Source organism: Lolium rigidum, chromosome 1, assembly GCF_022539505.1.
Source record: "Lolium rigidum isolate FL_2022 chromosome 1, APGP_CSIRO_Lrig_0.1, whole genome shotgun sequence".
Lineage (NCBI taxonomy): Eukaryota > Viridiplantae > Streptophyta > Magnoliopsida > Poales > Poaceae > Lolium > Lolium rigidum.
The window spans coordinates 205782880-205802981 of NC_061508.1; the positions used below are offsets into that span (position 1 = coordinate 205782880).

At 42.9% G+C, this 20102-nt stretch overlaps 1 long non-coding RNA gene across 3 annotated transcripts; it reads left to right on the top strand.

Annotated features, from left to right (window-relative positions):
• The first annotated feature begins 9720 nt into the window (after positions 1–9720).
• Positions 9721–16813, top strand: LOC124683006. Of its 3 annotated transcripts, XR_006996527.1 has the most exons (7): positions 9721–10291; positions 11375–11499; positions 11601–11869; positions 11956–12007; positions 12208–12344; positions 12450–12661; positions 16708–16813. It is a non-coding gene; the product is annotated as an uncharacterized LOC124683006 (long non-coding RNA). The 3 variants fall into 3 exon arrangements; XR_006996526.1 differs by lacking the exon at positions 9721–10291 and having other exon boundaries at positions 10827–11499; XR_006996528.1 differs by lacking the exons at positions 9721–10291; positions 16708–16813 and having other exon boundaries at positions 10827–11499; positions 12450–12695.
• The last annotated feature ends 3289 nt before the right edge of the window (positions 16814–20102 follow it).

Genomic DNA, 20102 nt, shown 5'->3' on the forward strand with positions numbered 1-20102 from the left:
AGTGAAACCAATATCTTGCCCTGACCAATTAAGGTACTCGACTGTTGGTGGAGGCATTTTCTCTGCCATGAACACCTGCCGCGAAATTACTTTCGAGTTCTATTGGATGGCCTTCCCTTCGAATCATCGAGACTCGCTCCGTTAGAATTAGGATCGACGTAAGGTGGTGGTGCGAGTGCCGCCGCTATTCTAAGCCGATGTCGATTGTCGTCCGTAATCGCGGGATGAGGTGGCAAGTGAACCTCACTTCGGGTTCCCGAGGATTTCTTTGCGCTGCTCGTGCATTAGCATGCCCCGCATATCTTAGCATTGCTTGGAAATTACGACAATCCTTCTGCAGATGTCCCGACTGTCTTTTTCCGTTGCTGTCGAGGAAAAAGTGCATCTGACACGGCCCGTTCATCATTTCTTCGGGAGACACGAAAGGCCTTTGGAACCTTGGCCCGTTATTTTGCCTATTGTTTCGAGATTCATCTCTATTGTCGCCTCGTTGCTCATTACTTCTCTGGTAATCATCTCTGTTGTTTCCTCCTGCACTTGCTCGGAAACCGGCCAAGATTTGTCCTGGAGCATCATAACTCGAGTACTGCCGAGGAAATCGTCGCCTTGGTTTATAATTTCGACCGCGGTCTTCCTCTGGCGACCTATGCCGTTTGTTGTGGACAGCATCTTCTCCATCTGCCCATCTGTTTGCTATTTCAATTAATGCGGATACTGTCTTTGGATTGGTCCTTCCCAAATCTTCGACAAAATCTCCACGCCTGATCCCTGCGACAAATGCATCTATTGCTCTCTCGTCAGATATGTTTTCTGCCGAGTTTTTGATGATGTTCCACCTTTGGATATATTTTCTCATTGGCTCGTCTGGCTTCTGTCGACACGCCCGTAATTCCTCTAGAGATGCGGGTTTCTTGCAGGTGGACCGGAAATTCTTGACAAATATGTCCTCAAAGCTGTCCCAGTTGTCGATAGACCCTGGAGGGAGCTTTTTGATCCAAGATCGTGCGGCTCCACTTAAATGCACTTGGATGCTTTGCATGGCTGTTGCCCTGGTCCCTCCAGTTAACTTCACCGTCTCGAGGTAATCAACTAGCCAATCCTCTGGATCTTGCAAGCCGTCGAATTTCTTGAAGTTATCAGGCAACTTAAATCCCGAAGGGACTCGAGTTTTTCGTACTCTCCTTGTGAAGCACGGCAAACCGCACATATCCTCGTCGTTTAATTCTGGGGAATGCCGATGTTCCCTTCCGCTTTGCCGTGCTTTGTCTACCCTTGCTTGTGCTGCCGTGTCTCTTGCTCCACTTGTTCCTTCGACGATTCTTGCTGCTGCTCCCGCAGGTCGTGGACTATTTTGCCTTGTCTGCTCCCTCCGGCGGTGTTGATGCAAACGCCGTTCCCATGGCTTCAGCTCCCGCCTACTGCCATGTTGTACGGTGCCTCCCTTGGATCTCCTGGAGGTGGCCTAGATGCAAGGATAAAGGCTTGTGTCGCCATATACCCAGCTTCACGGTGTCTTGGGGATAATATTCCCTCTTGTGTCTATCGACATAAAAGACATGTCGAGGTTTTGAACCAGGTACTCTCTTTCTCCTTCGGGTATATGTTGCAATCTTGACCTTGCTCCGTTCCGAGCTTCTCCGTGGCTATCTCCCGAGGTTCCGGATTGTCGACTTAACTCCGCCCTTCGCTCTGCTTGAAGCGGAGGCTGCCTCCCTTTCTTCTATTTAAAGCCTCTCGTCTGTTTTTGCAATTCCCTTGCAGCTCGTGCGAGCCTATATTGATATGCTTGCAACTCTGCCGGCATGGCTGTTGTAGCCATTGGTTCCGAGCCATCCATAGCTCTTGCTGCTCTATCCCATGCTGCTCGCGGAAGCTGAACTCTATCGCGAGGCTCAGGTCCGACGTATTTACTGCCTAGACCTTGTCGCGGATTAGAGGGATCAACGTATGGATTTCCCAAATCGTCAAAAGCCTCAGATGTTTCCTCCTGGTCACGGCTTGGCTCTCCGATAACATAAATCTGATGATGCTTTGCATTCAGATCTATGTTGGGTTTGGTGACACCATCATCGAGGCCTGGTGAAGACCTTGCCCATTGTAGTAGATTTGTCGATGAAGTTGTAGTCGTCGACACTGCTTGAGCCATCGCTTATATAGGAGTCCGCAGATGACTCAAACGACATGTCGCTGAAGATCTTGGCGAGTTTTTCTCTTGCCCTAGTGCTGATGAAGCGTGAAGACGAAGTTTCTTCCTCTCCTGATTCGGTTGATGATGTATAACTTGAAAAATCGGAATCGACCGCCGACGATCCCGATGAAATCGGAATTTCGACACGATACGATCCTTCTTTCTCGACGCGAAAGTGAAACCTTCCGAACATCATCTCCATAGGCTCCTCCAGATATGCATATGCATCCAAACGGGAGGGCGGGTGAGGAACAAAATCGACAAGACCAGTTGCGATCTGTTTACCTCGATCCATTGCGTTGTTTGCGGTTGATGAAGTCGACGATCTTGAACGTGCCATCGAGATCGGATCCTTGACGCCTCTAATTCCCACAGACGGCGCCAATTGACAAGGGATTAACTTATCAATGCCTACGGGTTGTAGACTAGGGTTTAGTTGGAAGTAGAGGGCAAGTAGATCTCGAAGGTTTCAGCCAAAAAATACTCGACGATTATGAAATTAGGGTTTTAGAAACAATGATTCGATGCTTTCTTTGTCCCTCGACCCCCCCTTATATAGGAGGTGGTGCCGAGGGATTCGTATTGTACAAGTTACAGAGTCCGGGAAGGTTTCTAACTCCTCCCGCAAGATTACAAATACTGTTTCCTATTACAACTCTAGCTTTCCTTAACAATATCTTGGGCTTCCGAATCTTCTTATTCTTCGAGTAGTGGGCCTTCAGTAAATCCCGGGTACTATCTTCGGCAGGCCCATTGGGGATGCCTATGTCAATATGCATGGATTAATGGGGAAGCCGGGAAATTCTGGAAATTTTGCACCACCTTTGCCGTGCACATGCACACGGCAAAGGCCACAGCACACGGCAAAGGCACTCTTTGCCGTGCACATGCACACGGCAAAGGCCACATGCACACGGCAAAGGCCGCCCGCGCTGCCCACCTGGTGCTGCTGTACGTACCTTTGCCGTGCAGGGTGGAAGAGAAGCGCACGGCAAAGCCAAGTCTTTGTCGTGCGGGTTGGAGTGGAAGCGCACGGAAAAGACAGCCGCACGACAAAGATGCACAGAGCACGGCAAAGACTGCCGCACGGCAAAGAGGCCACTGCGCACGGCAATGCTGCGTCGCACGACAAAGCCTTTGCCGTGCGATTTTCGCGCGACGCACGACAAAGACGGCTTTGCCGGGCGGGTCTTTGCCGAGCAATCTTTGCCGTGCACGGCCGCACGGCAAAGGCTTTGCCGAGCCGATTTGCCCCTTTGCCGTGCGTTTAGGCTGCACGGCAAAGCCCTGTTTTCCCGTAGTGCATGTACTATTAGACGTGAGGTACTCCCGGCGATCCCAAATTTAAAAGCCTCACTAGAAAAATTACACATAAAAATCCACCAGTATCCATCACTATATAATATAGTTCATCACAAGAATGTAACAGTTGCCTATGTACTAGCTCAAACCCCACTCAAGATTACTTTTCGTAGAGTGTTGAGTGGTAATAAATGGTCTTCATGGGTTAACTTATGTCGTAAATTGATGAGGATAAATTTGAATGAAGATAATGATCGTTTTGTTTGGGATTTGACATCCACAGGACTCTTTACGGTTAAGTCTATGTATGAAGATCTTATGAATGATCATACTCCTTTTTTACGAAAGTATCTCTGGAAGGTTAAGATCCCTCTTAAGATAAAGATTTTTATGTGGTTCTTGAGTAATAAGGTTTTATTAACCAAAGATAATTTAGCCAAGCGACACTGGAATGGGTGTACGAAATGTGTCTTCTGCGGAAAACAGGAGACTATCCAACATCTTTTTGTGGAGTGTCCTTTAGCTAAACTGCTTTGGCGTACAGTTAATTTCACTTATGATCTTCCGCCTCCATCAAATATTACTAATATGTTTGGTAATTGGTTGCATGGAGTAGATAGACAATCTAAGGCTTTTATCCGTATTGGGGTTTCCGCTTTATGTTGGTCTATATGGAGGGTCAGAAATGATATTATCTTTAACAGGAAAAATTCTTTTCACTTTTTGCAGGTTATTCATATGGTGGCACATTGGGTCCAGCTTTGGTCTCTCCTTTCACCGGAGGGACAACGGGATGCTATGGCTACTGGGTGCACACGGCTCCTGATGGTTGCTCAGGATATCTTGTGCCAGGCTGGTTGGCGGCATACTAGGAGGCTTGGTTCTTGAGTACTCTTTTTATGTCTTTTTCTTAGCAATGGTTGTTTTTTGTATCAATCATTGATGATACTTGGGATGTAATCTATACTTCGTTCGAACTTATTATTAATAAATGTCCGTGTGCATCATCATGATGCAGAAGCCGGGGTATACCCCCATTTCGAAAAAAACATAAAATTCCAAGAAAAAAATGATGATATATATGCAAATACATAAAAGTTTAAATCAAAATTCAAGCGGAACTCAAGAAAAATATACAAACCTAGCTATTCCCTTCTTGAATACAACGCCACTATTAAAAATACATTTTTTAATCTATATAAGGTCACTACAATATTCGAGAAAAAAGATTAGATTTCTGCCGTATAGGATGATGCTTCTTAATGTGAATGTTGCATGCAACTATAATGAAGGAGGCACCACATACAACACATTTAATTAATCCGAAACACATGAGTATTTTCACATAATTAATCATGTTATTTATTAGTTGGCTTTATTTTTTTGGTAGCTAAAATATGATCTTTTGGCCCAATGTATAGGACCAGGGGAAGTGTGAGCAGTTACTAGCTCGAATTGGATCGTGAAATGGACCCATTAGCACTATCAATGCTAAAATTTTAATTTATTGATTTACATATTGAGTTAAATTATAAACTCTACGTCATGATCAATAAATTTAATATTTGATTAATGTTGGGAATTTATTTCCCAAGTTTTAAGTGAGAGACTAGGGTGGCGGTGTCCTCTAACGCGTGACCCAGCAGTCGCGGGCACGCGGGAACAACCTGCCTACTCACCACGTGGAAACACGGTATGACAATGCAATGGAGACGTGCGCCGAGATATAGTGCATGCGGAGATGACTAACACACTTTTCTTTTTTGTTTTCTTGTGTTAAAACAAAAAAAAAACAGTGTACAAAAATAAGGGCACTACCTACCTTTTCTCGAAATGTGGGATATGACCTTGCCTCTACAGTGATGCAGATGGTTTTTTTATTAAAAGTTTTGAGTACTCGCGGATCACACTAGGTAGCTACATGAATGAGCAGTCAAAAAATAGAATACATCATATGCCTACACATTTTGTATCCAATCACTATGTTGTCAACCACCATGGCTGAAGATAGCTCGACCATCATACAAGTACATCTATGTTCTCGTTGTTCTGCAGGCAGGATATAAAACCACAAATGGATGTAGCTTTGTGGACAACCTGCAAAATGGAAACACCTTCCGCTCTGTTAAGCACAACATCATCACAAGACTTTCAAATTGCCCAAAGTAAAGCGCAAATGCCTAAATGAATCCGATCCTTTGTCTTTTTTTTATTAATGTCATTTAGCTATTTCCTAAACATTTGATATTCGTTGGAGTTGAAATATTGAAAGTGAAATGAATGACACTCCATATCAACTTTGCAAAGTTGCATCTAATAAATATATGTTCAATCATTTCATCTGAAGTGTGGAAAGCACATTTCCTAGGTCATGTCTAATTTCTTTAGCAAGATTATCTTTTATGAACAACACCTTCTTATTCAAGAACCACATAAAGATCCTAATCTTAAGAGGATCTTTCATACAACGTATATGTTTTCTAATAAATCTTATATATGGTCGCTCATATGGTATAAACAAAATGACTTCACGTAGCAGCCTCCCGAAGCCGTTAGATGGTAGGTGAATTTATCCGACTCATCAGAGAGGTCCACCTACATTAGCCGCTCAAGGTGAATCCACTCAATCCACTTATCATGGGATAAAGCCCTACCAAAACTAATATTCAATGGTGCGGAATTAAGCAATTCCGCAACCGTCACATCTTTTTGTCTCGCAGTGCACTACCTACCCGATGTAAGAAATATGCCCTAGAGGAAATTATATAGATGATTATATTTCATTGTATCCATTAGTTACTGTAATGTTCGATCAGGAAACTTGTGTTGAATGGAAATTACATGATTTTTTTTGTGAAACTCTTTACTTGCATGGTTTTCTAAAGTTGTCTCTAGTCGGAGTTCATGTGAGGACACATGTGAATATTAGACTAGCATCGATTTGTTGATGACTATGTTTCGCAAGTCATAGACATGGAGATGTCAAATCAATGATGTGGACACATGTTATGAACATGGGGTTGGACTGACCCAACACGAGACATGGAAATTATACTTGCAGTTATCTCTCTACGCAATGCGTATGCTTTGTCCTTAGACCCGAGATTGTCGCATGTAATCGAGGTGTGAATCGACCTACTTAGGGGCTATTAAACTCTATATCGTGACAAGGTAGTTATAAAGGTAACTTTCGGGTTTGTCCTGAAGCATGCTGTGGGGCATGGTCAGTCAAGATGGGATTTGCCCCTACATGAGAGATATCGATCTCTGGGGCCGTTGAGTGATCGGATACAGAAATGCATGGCTGTGCTACATAAGGTTAAGAGTTAACCTAGTAAGGGATGCCAAATCAGAGATCGAGAAAGAGAGGTTAGCTTGGAGCACGACCAAATATCGTGAGGCAAAGGGGATGGCATGTACGCAACATTGTGATGGTTCGTCCGATATGATCTTTATGCACGTTTAAAAGTTGGCACGTCTTGCTAGAGACCGCTACCAACTATTGTGCGAGCAGAAGTACTCATGTCTATTCGTGTGTGAACCTATAGGGTCACACACTTAAGGAGCTGGAAGCATAATTCAGATTGAATCCGCATTAGAGTAGACTAGGGTACTAATCGAATGCAAGATTTGAGCCCAATAGGTACGCCTATAAAGGAGAGGGTGGGGCGAGCTGATTAGGGTTGAACCACTTCACCTAGCAGCCACTCCTCTCATGCCTCCGATTTGCACATGCGAACCTAGCAATCCGGCGTGTGGTGCTTCCACTTCGTACGTGTGGATACTTTGGAGGTGTTGCATCTGTAACACTTGAACGAGCCGCACATGAGGGAGCTTCTTGTGGGAGGAGGAGGAGGAGGAGGAGGACGTAGTACGACTACACTGCCCCGATGTGCTTCATCGGGTTCCGCAACTGCGCGTCTAGTGGTAATCTCGTGATCTATAACTACATCATTCCTGATTTACTCGGTAGATTTTTTGTTTTGCGCCTAGTGTAGCCTACCCGTATCCCTTCACCCGAAACCAATGTCTTGCCTGTAGATGTAGTGCACGGCCTACCCGGAAGCAATTCCCTGCCTACCAACGCGGTGCATTGGCTACCCGAAGCAGCGCCCTGCCTATGTTTCTTGTGTATTGCCTACCTAAAAGGGCTGAGAAAATACCCACCAACGTGGTGCCCCGCCTAACAGAAAAATGTAGTGCAATGGAAAATAGAAGATATTGCACTGCAAGTGGACCGCCTCGTGCACTCCGACCAAAGGCAATGCAACACAGAAGAGAAATGGAGTGGACCGCTAGTGCACATCTGCGTGCACTACGACTAGCGATAGTGCAACACAAAACATAAGTCACAAAAGATTGTGCAAAGATTTCAGCGAACTTACCAATATTGGATCTAGTTTTGTAGATCATGACCCAACTAGCACAGTCGTGAAAACATCATAATTTAAATACTTTGTTTGACTATTCGAATCTAGGGGGAAACAATCTAGCGGTGTGCTGCACGGCCGCCACGTGTCGCGCGGGAAGAGCTGAGAAGAGAAACTCACCAGCTTATACCATGTGTCAAGCTAGGATGAATCGCCTCCTCTCATTTGCGATTACTTAACCAATGGAGTAAGAGCAATTTACAACGCAAAGTGCTTATAGATGAGCTTAGAAAAATAAACTAAATTTTAATCGAGCACTAGTGCTTATTTGTAGAATAAAGACTTTTAACCAGACATCTATTCCATAAAAATAAGCATTATAGTTTTGGAAAAGCTGGTTTATTTCTGTAAGCCCCTCTTTAAAAACCTTGTACGTGAGTACGTGACATAGAAGAATATTTTGCGGAAGGGACCCTTACCTGAGTTCGTATTACAATTTGCCCCAATCTTTGACCTTGCTAGTTCCTTCATGTACGGCTCACGGGCGGCCCGCCTCAGATTGAAGAGAAGGAGGGCTCTCGCCGGCAGCCGGAATGCAACGTGGCTCTCATCATCGTCTGCTGCGGTGTTTAGGATGAGCAGGCGGTAGCCGGGTGAGTTGGAACGGCGGAACATTTCGGAACTCCCCAGGTTTTGGTCCGTTTAGGGCTAATGGTTGTAGTATTGGTAATCGGTGTGTTCTCAGCTCAGAGGAACGCGTTGCCCTCAGATAGCCTATAGATGTAGCAAAAATTTCGTATATCTTTTAATTTTGCCATGTTTTGATTCCAATTGCAGTTCACAGGCATCGAGTGTGACCCGGTTGTCTGTCCTAGTTCTTGGCTTCTTGCCCCTGTTCCGTCATCTTATAGCAGTATTAAGCTTGTTTAACTTTCTGCCTAGCAATTTTTTCCTGTAATATGTTTGTAGTTCTGAGCTAAAGATGCTCGTGTGAGTTAGGTCATGCACTGGGCACTCATTCTTGCTTACAAAAATCAAATAACGCAGAATGATGAGTATTCAAAGGGAAGTGTAGTCAGGTGTTGTGCAAACCTTATAATGTGCTACGTGCAAAATTTCTTTGCCAACAGAAGATAAAGTGTAGCTCGAGAACGAAACCAAAACGTGGTATTGTGTAAAAATAGAGTTATGTGCTCCCATGAGCTACAAATAGACCAGCATATTTGCTTAGGTACTCTCTGCCTTGATTCATTGTAATTTAACATATGAAAATGGCATTTCCGTTCTCATCCTCTATCCAGTAATGGGGAGTTCCTCTTAAGCCATACTATCCCTATAGCACTTCAGGTCCAAAAACTCATTCTGGGATCAAGGTGGTCTCTGGTTACCTCTCTTTTGTAACTTCTCCATTGCCATTAATAGTTGGAGTATCGATCATCTTTATCTTCTTGGTTTTGGACTTTTTGTTTTTCTGCCTCTTGTTTTGCTGTTGCGTTGCATCATCATTTGCAGGCACATTGGGTTTAACATTGGCCGCACCAGCCATCTCTTTTGCCCCTTGTTTCGGTCTGTCTAGGTCTGCATTGCTTAAGCTGTTTTTGGAGCTCTTCTCCTCCAAGTGTCCAGCAGTACTATCCTTCTTGGTTTCATCTGCTTTGCTGTTTTCCTTCTTCAGCAGCTTGTTAGATCTGAGATGATCACTGTCCTGGTTAGGGGAGTGCCTTGACTTTTGGTTGTCGACATGACTGTTCATCAAATCATTATTGTTCCGCCGAGGAAATTCAGACTTCTTGGAATGGCTGTCTCCATAAATATCATCTATATCTAAAAAATCATCAATTGTTGTATCTTGCAGGTCATCAACTTCTATGTCGCCCGCAAGCTTCACCTTCTTTTCTTCTAATGATCTAGCCTTTTGTTTCTGATGTTTGCTTTCTGTAACTGTGGTGTTGCCAGCTCTCTTCTCTTCTAATGTAGCAGGTATTGTAGTATCACTGGAGTTTGTAAGATTTCCTGCTACTACAATGGTAGGTGTTGTGTGTGCTTTGTTTGTTTGTTCTGGAGTTCTCTTACTGCTTGGATCCTTTCTGCCCTGGAACCTGGTCTTGATCTCTTCGAGCTCGGCTTCCTTCCGCTGCAGGATTTCCATAAGAGCTGCCATTTGGTCATGGTTTGACTCCGCGGTGGCTTTCTCCTCCAGTAGTTTGATGCGGATGTCTTTTTCTTTGAGAGATACTTCCTGTTCTTTCTGAGTTTTCTGAAGATTTGTGGCTTTCTCTTCCATTTGTTTGATGCGTCTGTCTCTTTCCTTGAGAGACGTTTCCAGTTCTTTTCGGGTGCTGTGAAGATCTGAGGCTGTCTCTTCCATTTGGCTGATGCGGCTGTCTTTCTCTTTGAGAGATGATTCGAGTTCTTTCTGCGTGGTCTTAAGGTTCGTGGCCGTGGCTTCCAGCCCCTTGAGCTTTGTTTTCAGGTCTGTCTTTTGAGTTCTTAGGGAAGATATTGTGGCCTTCATTTCTTCCACCTTCCTCTTCGTCTCTTTGCTGTATGCTTTCTCTTTCTGGTAAGGATAATGGTACAATGTTTGGTTAGTTCAATTGTCTGGAATTTGCATGTATATTATCTGGTGCAGAAATAAGATCCTTAGTGAACAATAGCTGAAAAAGAGGCCAACTGAAGCTCTAAATTATATCATTGTGAGTATAACTTACAATGTCTACAAACACATATTACTTTGTCGTAGCAAGTTTTCAGTAATAAATAAACCGATGCTTGGAAGCTGGAACACTATATTCATTGGTTATAACTGACAAAAAATTGGCTAGTTTTGATAACTATTGGCTTGTTGTCTTGGTGGTGGTAGTGTTGTTATTTCAAGGATTGAATCACTGTAGCGGGACTTTTCTTTTTTGTAATTTTTCTTTCTTTTTTGGTTGTGTGCATCCGTACTGCCGCTAGGGCAATACGTTGTTGCAGAGGCTGGGTGTAATTGGTATCTTCGCGATATTAATATATACTCTTTATCGAAAAAAAACTATTGGCTTGTAGTAGTTGACTTGAGAGAATCAGTACTGCCAGCTAATACTAACAAATTTTCTTTATTCTAGCCAAGCCTCACTACTTTTTTTTGTCAATGTAGCATGATTATTACATGATATATATTGCAAAACAAAGGCTAATAGTGTAGCTCTTGATTTATGAAGTTTGTGGCTAGATCTGAGGAAAAAAAATGTTTTTTTACTAAGCGGAAGGTTGGAACTGACACCGGCTGGCACATTACTCCATATATAAGAGAACGGAGCTGGGCGCCTAGTGTTTTCTGTTTGACCAAACTATGCATGTGTTCTGTTTTCTTATTGGTGGATAGTGCATAATTTGGCTTTATCTGGTTTGTTAGCCCAAAGCTTTTCTCGCACAAATGTGATCAATATGTGATTCTTCACATGAGAGTGTTCAGATTTCGAAATTCTTACTTGCTCATTTTAACATTTTTCTAAAAATGATACCTGTGCAGCACATATTGGTTTAGGAGATATCAAATGGCACACATAAGATTGGAAACAATGAGCAAGATTTTTGCATTTTGAGAGCATGCATATTCCACAAGAAAGAAAAAGGGGTTAGCAGCTGTTGCTAAAGGTCGGCACTGATAACCTTCCACACCCATAAATTGTTCTTACATTTGTTCAACTTTATTAGTACATTATTAAAAGATGCAGTTTTATTCTTATTTGAAGCAGAACCATTGTTCTTGCATCACCTTGTCTCCATGGTCTAAAAACGGACAAGAAAAAGGAACTGGAGGACATGAACCATGGCCATACCTGGAGGAGGGCTCGAAGGGAGATGATCTTCCCATCACGTTCCTGGATAAGAACAGCGAAAACGCGCTGCTCCCTCACCTTGTGCATGACGACGACGCTCAGCCCCGCAGCGGTGAGGAACACCAGAAGCAGCAGCAAGTACGGGAGCCTCTTGGCGGCGCTGCTGGCCATCCCGTAGCCTTTTGGTCTGTACTTGCTCCCGTCCATCACCTACCCCTTCCTCACCAAATGCACTTCTATTTTGTTCACAGGACTTCCCTCCTCCTTGCAGGATCTTGCTTGGTGCAGCAATGCGGAGGAAACTAATGGAGCTGCAGGTGCAGGTTATTTTTCTTGGCTCTCTTGGGTTTTGGAATGGTAGGACTTTGCAGACAGACGTGATGAATGATGATGCACACTTATATTGATGCACATGGCCTTGAAGTACTTAACGGCTAGCCTATTCTTTGACCCACGGGATCAATTAATAAGACGATGTGCATGCCATTGACTTGCACTTACTGGACTTAACCGATGACTGCAGGGAAGAAGTGACTGCTGAGTGTCGACTAGCAAATGTAGAGATTACACAAGCTCTGGGCTGTTTATCGTGGATCGGACGGTTGTGAGGAGAAGCTGTTTTCGTGGATCATCATGAATGTAAAACCGACGGTATCTGCGGTAATGTAATGTTAGCCTCTCGTACACAAGCAAACAGACCGTCCAGGTTTGTAAAGTCAACGTGATGCAAGATGGCAATTAATGAGATTCCTGCATGCTTCGCAGATCTCCAGGCAACAATCACCTCAAGATGAGTAATGTATTCATGGAGCAGCTGCAAGGGTTAGTGCTCCACCATGCAGGCAGGGCAACGAGTATCTTTGACCTAGGCAAGCTCCATCAAAGGACGAGAGAGATCTCGTTAACAATGGTTGAGAAAACATATGCTACCACTCCCAAGTCCAGATGGAGCTGCCACCAATGCAAACACAGATTTGGTAATTAGTACTCGCTTTATAGCCATTTGATTGTGGTGACAAAATTTTACTTTTGACAGGAGATGACAGACATAGCTAATTCGTAACCTCTCTCGGCTATAGTTGGGAGTGTTACAGAGGTCGATTTAGAACACTCAGAGCTTAGTTCAGTTTATGATCTAAATGCTTTTGCACGTGACTCTCGATCGTCCGCTGAAAAGAAGTCTCGTAGATATGGCAAAAATACTAAATCTAAAATAGTTTCTCGATGAATGGCATGTTTCGGAATAGCAGAGGTCTTGGTGACTTGGCTAAACATTCTCACATTGCCGATGGTTGTAGAGATTATGATTTAGATTTTATTGCTATATCTGAGATGGGTAGGCGAAAATTCTCACAAAGTTTCCTCGACCATTTATCAGGCGGGATTAACTTTCAGTGGTTTTCTCGTCCGCCTCGTGGCAGTTCTGGGGGCATTTTACTTGGCGTCCGCATAGACACCATGACCGTTTTAGCTAGTTCGGATGGAGAGTATCACATTAAACTCGATATTTAGAACAAAGAAGATGGTTTCATCTGGAGTCTGGTTGCTGTGTATGGTGCTGCCCAAGACGCTTTTAAGGCTGACTTTTTACGTTAATCGGAGGAGACTTCAATTTGCTGAAATTTCCTCATGAGAAAAGCAAAAGCATTTTCGATGGACATTGTCCTTTCTTGTTTAATTCTGTCATTGATAGCCTAGACTTAAGAGAGGTGTTTATGTCCGGTCGACAGTTTACTTGGGCCAACAGCTTGCATGGATCCACATACGAGAAACTAGATCGCGTGTTGATGGATACCGAATGGGAACATAAATATCCTATGGTGTCCGTCCGTGCACTAGAACGTATTGAAAAACTGTCTGACCATGCTCTTATCCTTCTAACTACTGGGAATCCCTGACCTATTTGTAAGCGGCCGTTCAAATTTGAACTTGGCTGGTTACATCGAGACGGATTTCATGAGATGGTTAAGACGGTTTGGGAAAGACCAGTCGGGTGTAGTTCGCCAATATTGAGATGGAATAATAAGATGCAGGCTATGCGCAAACATCTCTCTGGTTGGGCTGCCCATATGGCTGGTATTCTTAAAAAAGAGAAGGCTCGCTTATCAAAAGTGATCGATGATCTTGAGGCCGTAGCGGAAGTGAGACCGTTGTCCATGCAAGAGATTGAACTTAAGAATCAATCCAATGCACAGATGGCGAGTCTTCTTCGCGAAGAGGAACTCAAATGGTATCAAAGATCCAAAGCCCAATTTACTTTGGAAGGTGATTCGAATACACGATATTTTCATGGCTTGGCCAATGGAAGACATCGGAAAAAACGTATTCATTCTCTCATCCAAGATGAAGGGGTGATTGAAGGCCACGAGCAACTCAAATCATACATTGCTAATTATTATAAAGACCTGTTCGGTCCTCCGGAGGAAAGTTCTTTTTCTCTTAACGAGGACTTAACGGATGATATACCCCAAGTTTCTATAGAAGAAAATGGCCTTCTAACCGCACCTTATTCTGAGGATGAGGTTCAGAAGGCAATTTTCCAAATGGAATGCAATAAAGCACCGGGTCCAGATGGTTTTCCAGCGGAGTTTTATCAAATTTTTTGGGATACTATTAAATCGGACCTTCTAGATTTGTTCAGTGATCTTCACACAGGACAACTAGAATTATTTTGTCTAAATTTCGGTGAAGTAATTTTGTTACCGAAGGTTAATGAGGCAGAAAGGATTCAACAATATAGACCTATTTGCCTATTAAACGTCAGTTTCAAGATTTTCACGAAAGTGGCCACCATTAGACTTAATACGGTTGCGGATCATGTCGTTCAACCATCACATACCGCTTTCATGCAAGGAAGGAATATCCTTGATGGAGTGGCAGTGTTGCACGAGACGGTACATGAGATGCATTCTAAGAAATTAAATGGGGTCATTTTAAAATTAGATTTCGAAAAGGCGTATGATAAGGTCAAGTGGTCTTTCCTACAGCAGACACTTAGTATGAAAGGTTTTTCTCCAGAGTGGCGTGCTCTAATTTATGATTTTGTGTATGGAGGTAGTGTGGCAATCCGGGTTAATGATGACACCGGCCACTATTTCCAAACACGAAAAGGGTTACGCCAAGGGGATCCGCTATCACCGATGTTGTTTAACATTGTAGCGGATATGTTGGCGATACTCATAGAGCGGGCCAAGTCTGATGGTCAGATTGAAGGTGTGATCCCACATTTGGTTGATGGGGGTTTATCTATCCTTCAATATGCCAACGATACAATTCTATTTATGGATCACGATCTCGAAAAAGCTCGCAATCTGAAATTAATTTTGGCGGCTTTTGAGCAGTTGTCGGGATTGAAAATCAATTTCCATAAAAGTGAATTGTTCTGTTTCGGAGATGCCCAAAATGATATGACTCTATATACAGAGTTGTTTGGTTGTGGGCAAGGCCAATTTCCTATTCGCTATTTGGGTATTCCGATTCATTATCAGAGACTTACAATTGTTGAATGGAAAATTGTGGAAGAAAGATTACAAAAACGCCTTAGTAGTTGGAAGGGTAAATTGTTGTCCCTCGGAGGAAGATTGGTTCTCATTAATTCAGTACTGACAAATATGGTACTGTATATGTTATCATTCTTCCTGTTGCCAAAAGGAATTATGCATAAACTCGATTATTATCGATCCAGATTCTTTTGGCAAGGGGACAGCGAGAAAAAGAAATATCGACTGGTTAAATAGAGTATAGTTTGTAGTCCCAAAGATCAAGGCGGACTGGGAGTTCATGACCTGGAGGTCAAGAATTCAGCTCTGCTGGGTAAATGACTTTTTAAGCTTGTTACTGAGGATGGGATTTGGCAAACTATTCTTCGTAGAAAGTATATTGGCTCGAAGACGCTATCCCAAGTGGTTTGGAAGCCTGGGGATTCTCACTTCTGGGCTGGTCTCATGGCGACAAAAAATGTTTTCTTTCGCCATGGTACTTTCTCTATTAAGAATGGAGAACAGATACGGTTCTGGGAAGATGTTTGGTTAGACAATGCTTCCTTAAGTGAACAGTATCCTGCCTTGTATAGTATCGTTCGTCGCAAAGGTGATACCATTGCCACAGTTATGGCTACATCACCTCCGAATGTGACGTTCAGAGGGGTTTTACTTGGACAAAGGCTATTGGCATGGAATGTTTTAATTCAACGGCTGGGAGATATTCACCTATCACCTGAACCGGATGAATTTAGATGGAATCTTCATGAGGTGACACTTTCTCAGTCAAATCTTTTTACAATGCGATTCTTCATTCTGATATACCGGTTGATAATAATAAGAAAATCTGGAAGATGAAAATACCATTAAAAATTAAAATTTTTGGATGGTATCTTCGTCGTGGAGTTATTCTTACCAAAGATAATCTTGTCAAGCGGAATTGGCGCGGAAATTCACCGTATGTTTTTTGTCATCAAGATGAAACTATTAAACACCTTTTTTTCGAGTGCCATTTTGTGAGATCTATTTGGTCAGTCATCCAAGTAGCATCTACCCTGTATCCCCCGACTAGTGTAGCCAATGTCTTTGGCAACTGGCTTCACGGTATCGATTCAAGGTTTAAGTTGCTTCTTAGGGTGGGGGCGCTAGCAGTTATCTGGGCACTCTGGCTAAGTAGAAATGACAAGATTTTTAATGATAAAAATTGTTCTTTGTTGCAGGTCAGATGTACAGGTATTCTCCGTTTGTGGTTACCTCTTCAGCGGATAGAGAACCGAGACCTATTTACAGAGGTCTGTACACGGTTGGAGGCTACGGCGAGGGATAATTTTTCCCTACATGGGTGGCAGCATAGTCTTCGGATTGCAGCACCACCCACACATTAGGCGTTATATGATTCATCGCTTCGATATGTATTCCGCCTAGTTTTATATACTTTGATTCCAGACACTTTGAACGGCTGTGTGCATCCTGGTTATGCAGAGGCTGAATGTAATTTCTTCCCAAAAGTAATAAAACATTCTTTATGAAAAAAAAATGAGCAGAATTTGCAGGGTCGATTAACAGTTGGATAGCTGCTTAAAAAAGGAGTATTTAGGAAAAGGCCCAGTATAAGAGGAAGAGTTGAATACAATATGTAGAGTGCGTCCCAGAAATGGTCATCGTGCATGGCATGACCACCGACATATGACATCGTTTATATATCTTTTTTTTTAGGGCTCATCGTTTATATATCTGAAAAGATCGGGGCAATGGACTCGACGCATGCATGGGTGAGAAATTCTGGAATGTGACCACCTGATGGGCTGCACGTCCACGCTGCTTGCCTGCAGCTTCGATGGAGACCCGGCGACATGCCATCAACGTTTCAAACTTGGGAAAAGTTGATTGATTCCGATGATTGGCCCTGGAGTACACACGGCATGTGCCCTACCCTTCTGAAACGTTGCGGCGACGAAGTTCCTCGAGGAATCCAGACGACACAATCGTATATATAACACTTGCAAAACTGACTCGCAAGGAAAAATATTACAGCTAGCAAATGGAGCTAATCTCTGGCCTTCTGCACAACAGCTAGATAAATAGCCGGCAATGGCGTTTGAAGCAGCAGAGGGCCAAAAGCTATTGCTATGAGGCGGTGTGACAAGAAGCCAATATGGAAGAGGATTGTTCTCTGGATCCGTTCACCCTTCCTCTGTATTTAGTAATAAAAGGTTGAGGATTTTACCTCTTAGTTTCACATTTTTGACACCATTTACTCCATTTAACAAATTTTCATCCATATTACCCTATTTAGCAAAAGTTTTGTCAGTTTTTACCCCTTTCAAAAATCTGAGAGCCATCTGGTAGGTGATTTTGGCTGCTGGGTACACTGCATGCGGCATTGCTCAGTTTCTCCCAAGTCAGCAAGGTTGTTAGACATACGTACACACTACTTTGATGATGCAGCAACCGATGACAGGAAGGGAACTCATCGAGGTGATCGTTGGCTATCTCATAGCCAAACTAAGTGAGTTCCTTTTCTGAATGTTGGAGTGGAGTGTTTGGCCGATGGCAAGCTGCTGGCTGTATTAAGATCTCGTAGCTAGCAAGCAATGCACAGGTGATATCGATAATTGATTAGCCACATACACGCAACAATGTGTGCTTCTTCGTGTTTCTTGCGAGGTATTAAGATTATACTCCCTCCGTCCCTAGTTATAAAGTGTATAGTTTTTGGCATGAAAATTAAGAAACACATGTGGAGAGTAATTAAACTACACAAGCTTATGGTGGGTTGATCCTCGATAATTGACATGATAAAATAGAGGAGAGTAAACTATGTAGGCATTTGAAAAATCTTACGGAGGGTAAACATTGGTAAAACTTTTGTTGAATGGGGTAATACAGCTGAAAAAATGTTAAATTGGGTAGTTAGTATAAAAAAAATCAAAGTATGGGGTAATACACTAAAAGGTTGTATGCATCGATTGATGCGGAGCCTGGTATGCCCCCTTGTTTTAAAAAAACCTTCCTCTGTACCTAAAGGCTAAAGAACAGAAGAAATGATGGAGTCCCATACATATGTGTAGTTAAGATGGGAGGTTTATATGTACAAATAGTTTTATTCAAGTAAAAGATATCATGTGTATCATACTTGAGTTCATGACCTGTAGTTGCAGTTGAGATGGGAGCCCTGGATTTTATTTATTTATTCACAAAAAAATAGATCATGTCAAATGGTGTTCCTATCCTGTACTCATGTATAGTAGTTAGAGTGGTTGCAATTAGGGGCTACAAGTGTCAAGGTCTGAAATTAGTAATATGCTAGTCTAGAACTCATGTGCATTTTTTTCCTCATGAGTCATGATTGTACGTCTTCATGTGGGTTTAATTTTGCTACAGCCAGAAGCAAAAAAAAAAAAAAAAACTTAAACAGGCAAGAACGCAACTAGTCGAGGTCCACGCCAAAATCAAACCAGCGCGCACCTACCAAAAGCCACGACAGAATATATAACCAGCATTTCAGCATCGCCAAAAGCACATCAGCTAGCAACTTTTCTTGTTCTTTGCAACCTCCTTTACCTACAATCTCCAATCACCTTGCTAAAAAGCTTCAGGAGCGATTCCAAGCCATATAATGTATGCTTAGTTTAGTGAGGCACATAAGGACAGTGTCACTGAGTTACATGAACAGTCTTCTCCACACCTCTAGGTTTCCATGCCTGTCCGAGAAAGCATTGCGCCTTTGGGCTTGGGGGTCCAGGTTCTGCATGTATTGACATCAGCCGTCCATGTAAAGGATGCAGAGATGACATGCATTGAGAATGGCTGCGGCTTTACTTTGGAGAATTATTGCCTTGTGAGTGGAACAAAAGACACATCCTCTGAAGGCTAAAGAAGGGCACTGTTTGGCGATCGTTACTAACCAAGTCAATGCTTGTCTCACTTACTTGTATGCCACTGTCGCTGCATCTGATCCTACTAGCTAGGCATTGCTTGCTTGTTGAGTTGGTGTTCATGCTGTCCATATATGGTGGGCAATTAACAGATGTACATGACAGCCTGATTCATGGTGACAACTATCAAGGGGCGCCAATTTTTCCTCTGATGTGTATATATAGTCAAAAGTTTGGCTTCCAAGATTGAGTGCACGTAATTCCATTCCATCGATCATTCCTACCTTTTGATATAATAACTAACACAAAAAGTGAAGCTTTGCAGATGATAAACTTATCAGTATGGCGACTTTCAAATCGTTAAGTGACCGACTTCAGCCAAATGAAGATACGGATGTGTGTTAAGAACAACCAGTTGGATGGTGAGGGACGAAGTAGTCAACAGCGGTTAGCTAGATGATAAGGGCGAAAGATGGGAAAATGTAAAATAACTAATGGAACGATGACATTTCATAATCCGATAAAAACCATTAATAACAGAAACTACCTATGCGTAACCGGCGTATGTGTAAAGTTTCTTGATTTTAAAAGAAAGAAAGAAAGAAAGAAGACAAGAGGATGACATATACATCCCAGGTGCAGCCAGCCAAGTTGCAAACTACCCAGGAGGAATCGTCCCATGGAGCAAGGCAGCAGCCAAATTCCATTCTGAGGTAGCGCCTCCAAGCAGATACCCAGCATGGCAGCATTATCTTAGGATCTAAGTGATATGTTTAACTAGTACTTGCCAAGTTGCCGTGCACCTTTTTGGTACCATAATGCATTATCATGCTTTGTTTTTGCTGCACTGCACGGGAGCAATACATTATATCATATTGTCATATCTTGTTCGTGCCCGCTGAGTTTGATCCTAAGATCAAAGAGGTAGGTCTGCAAAGTAGGCAAATGAATCTAGGATCCCTAGAAGGAATATCTCCCCAAACATTTTTTCTCGTTGAAATGGTAGTCTTCCGCTCTTCTTGAAGGTATTGTCTTAGAGTGTCGTCATTCGTGTGGGATCC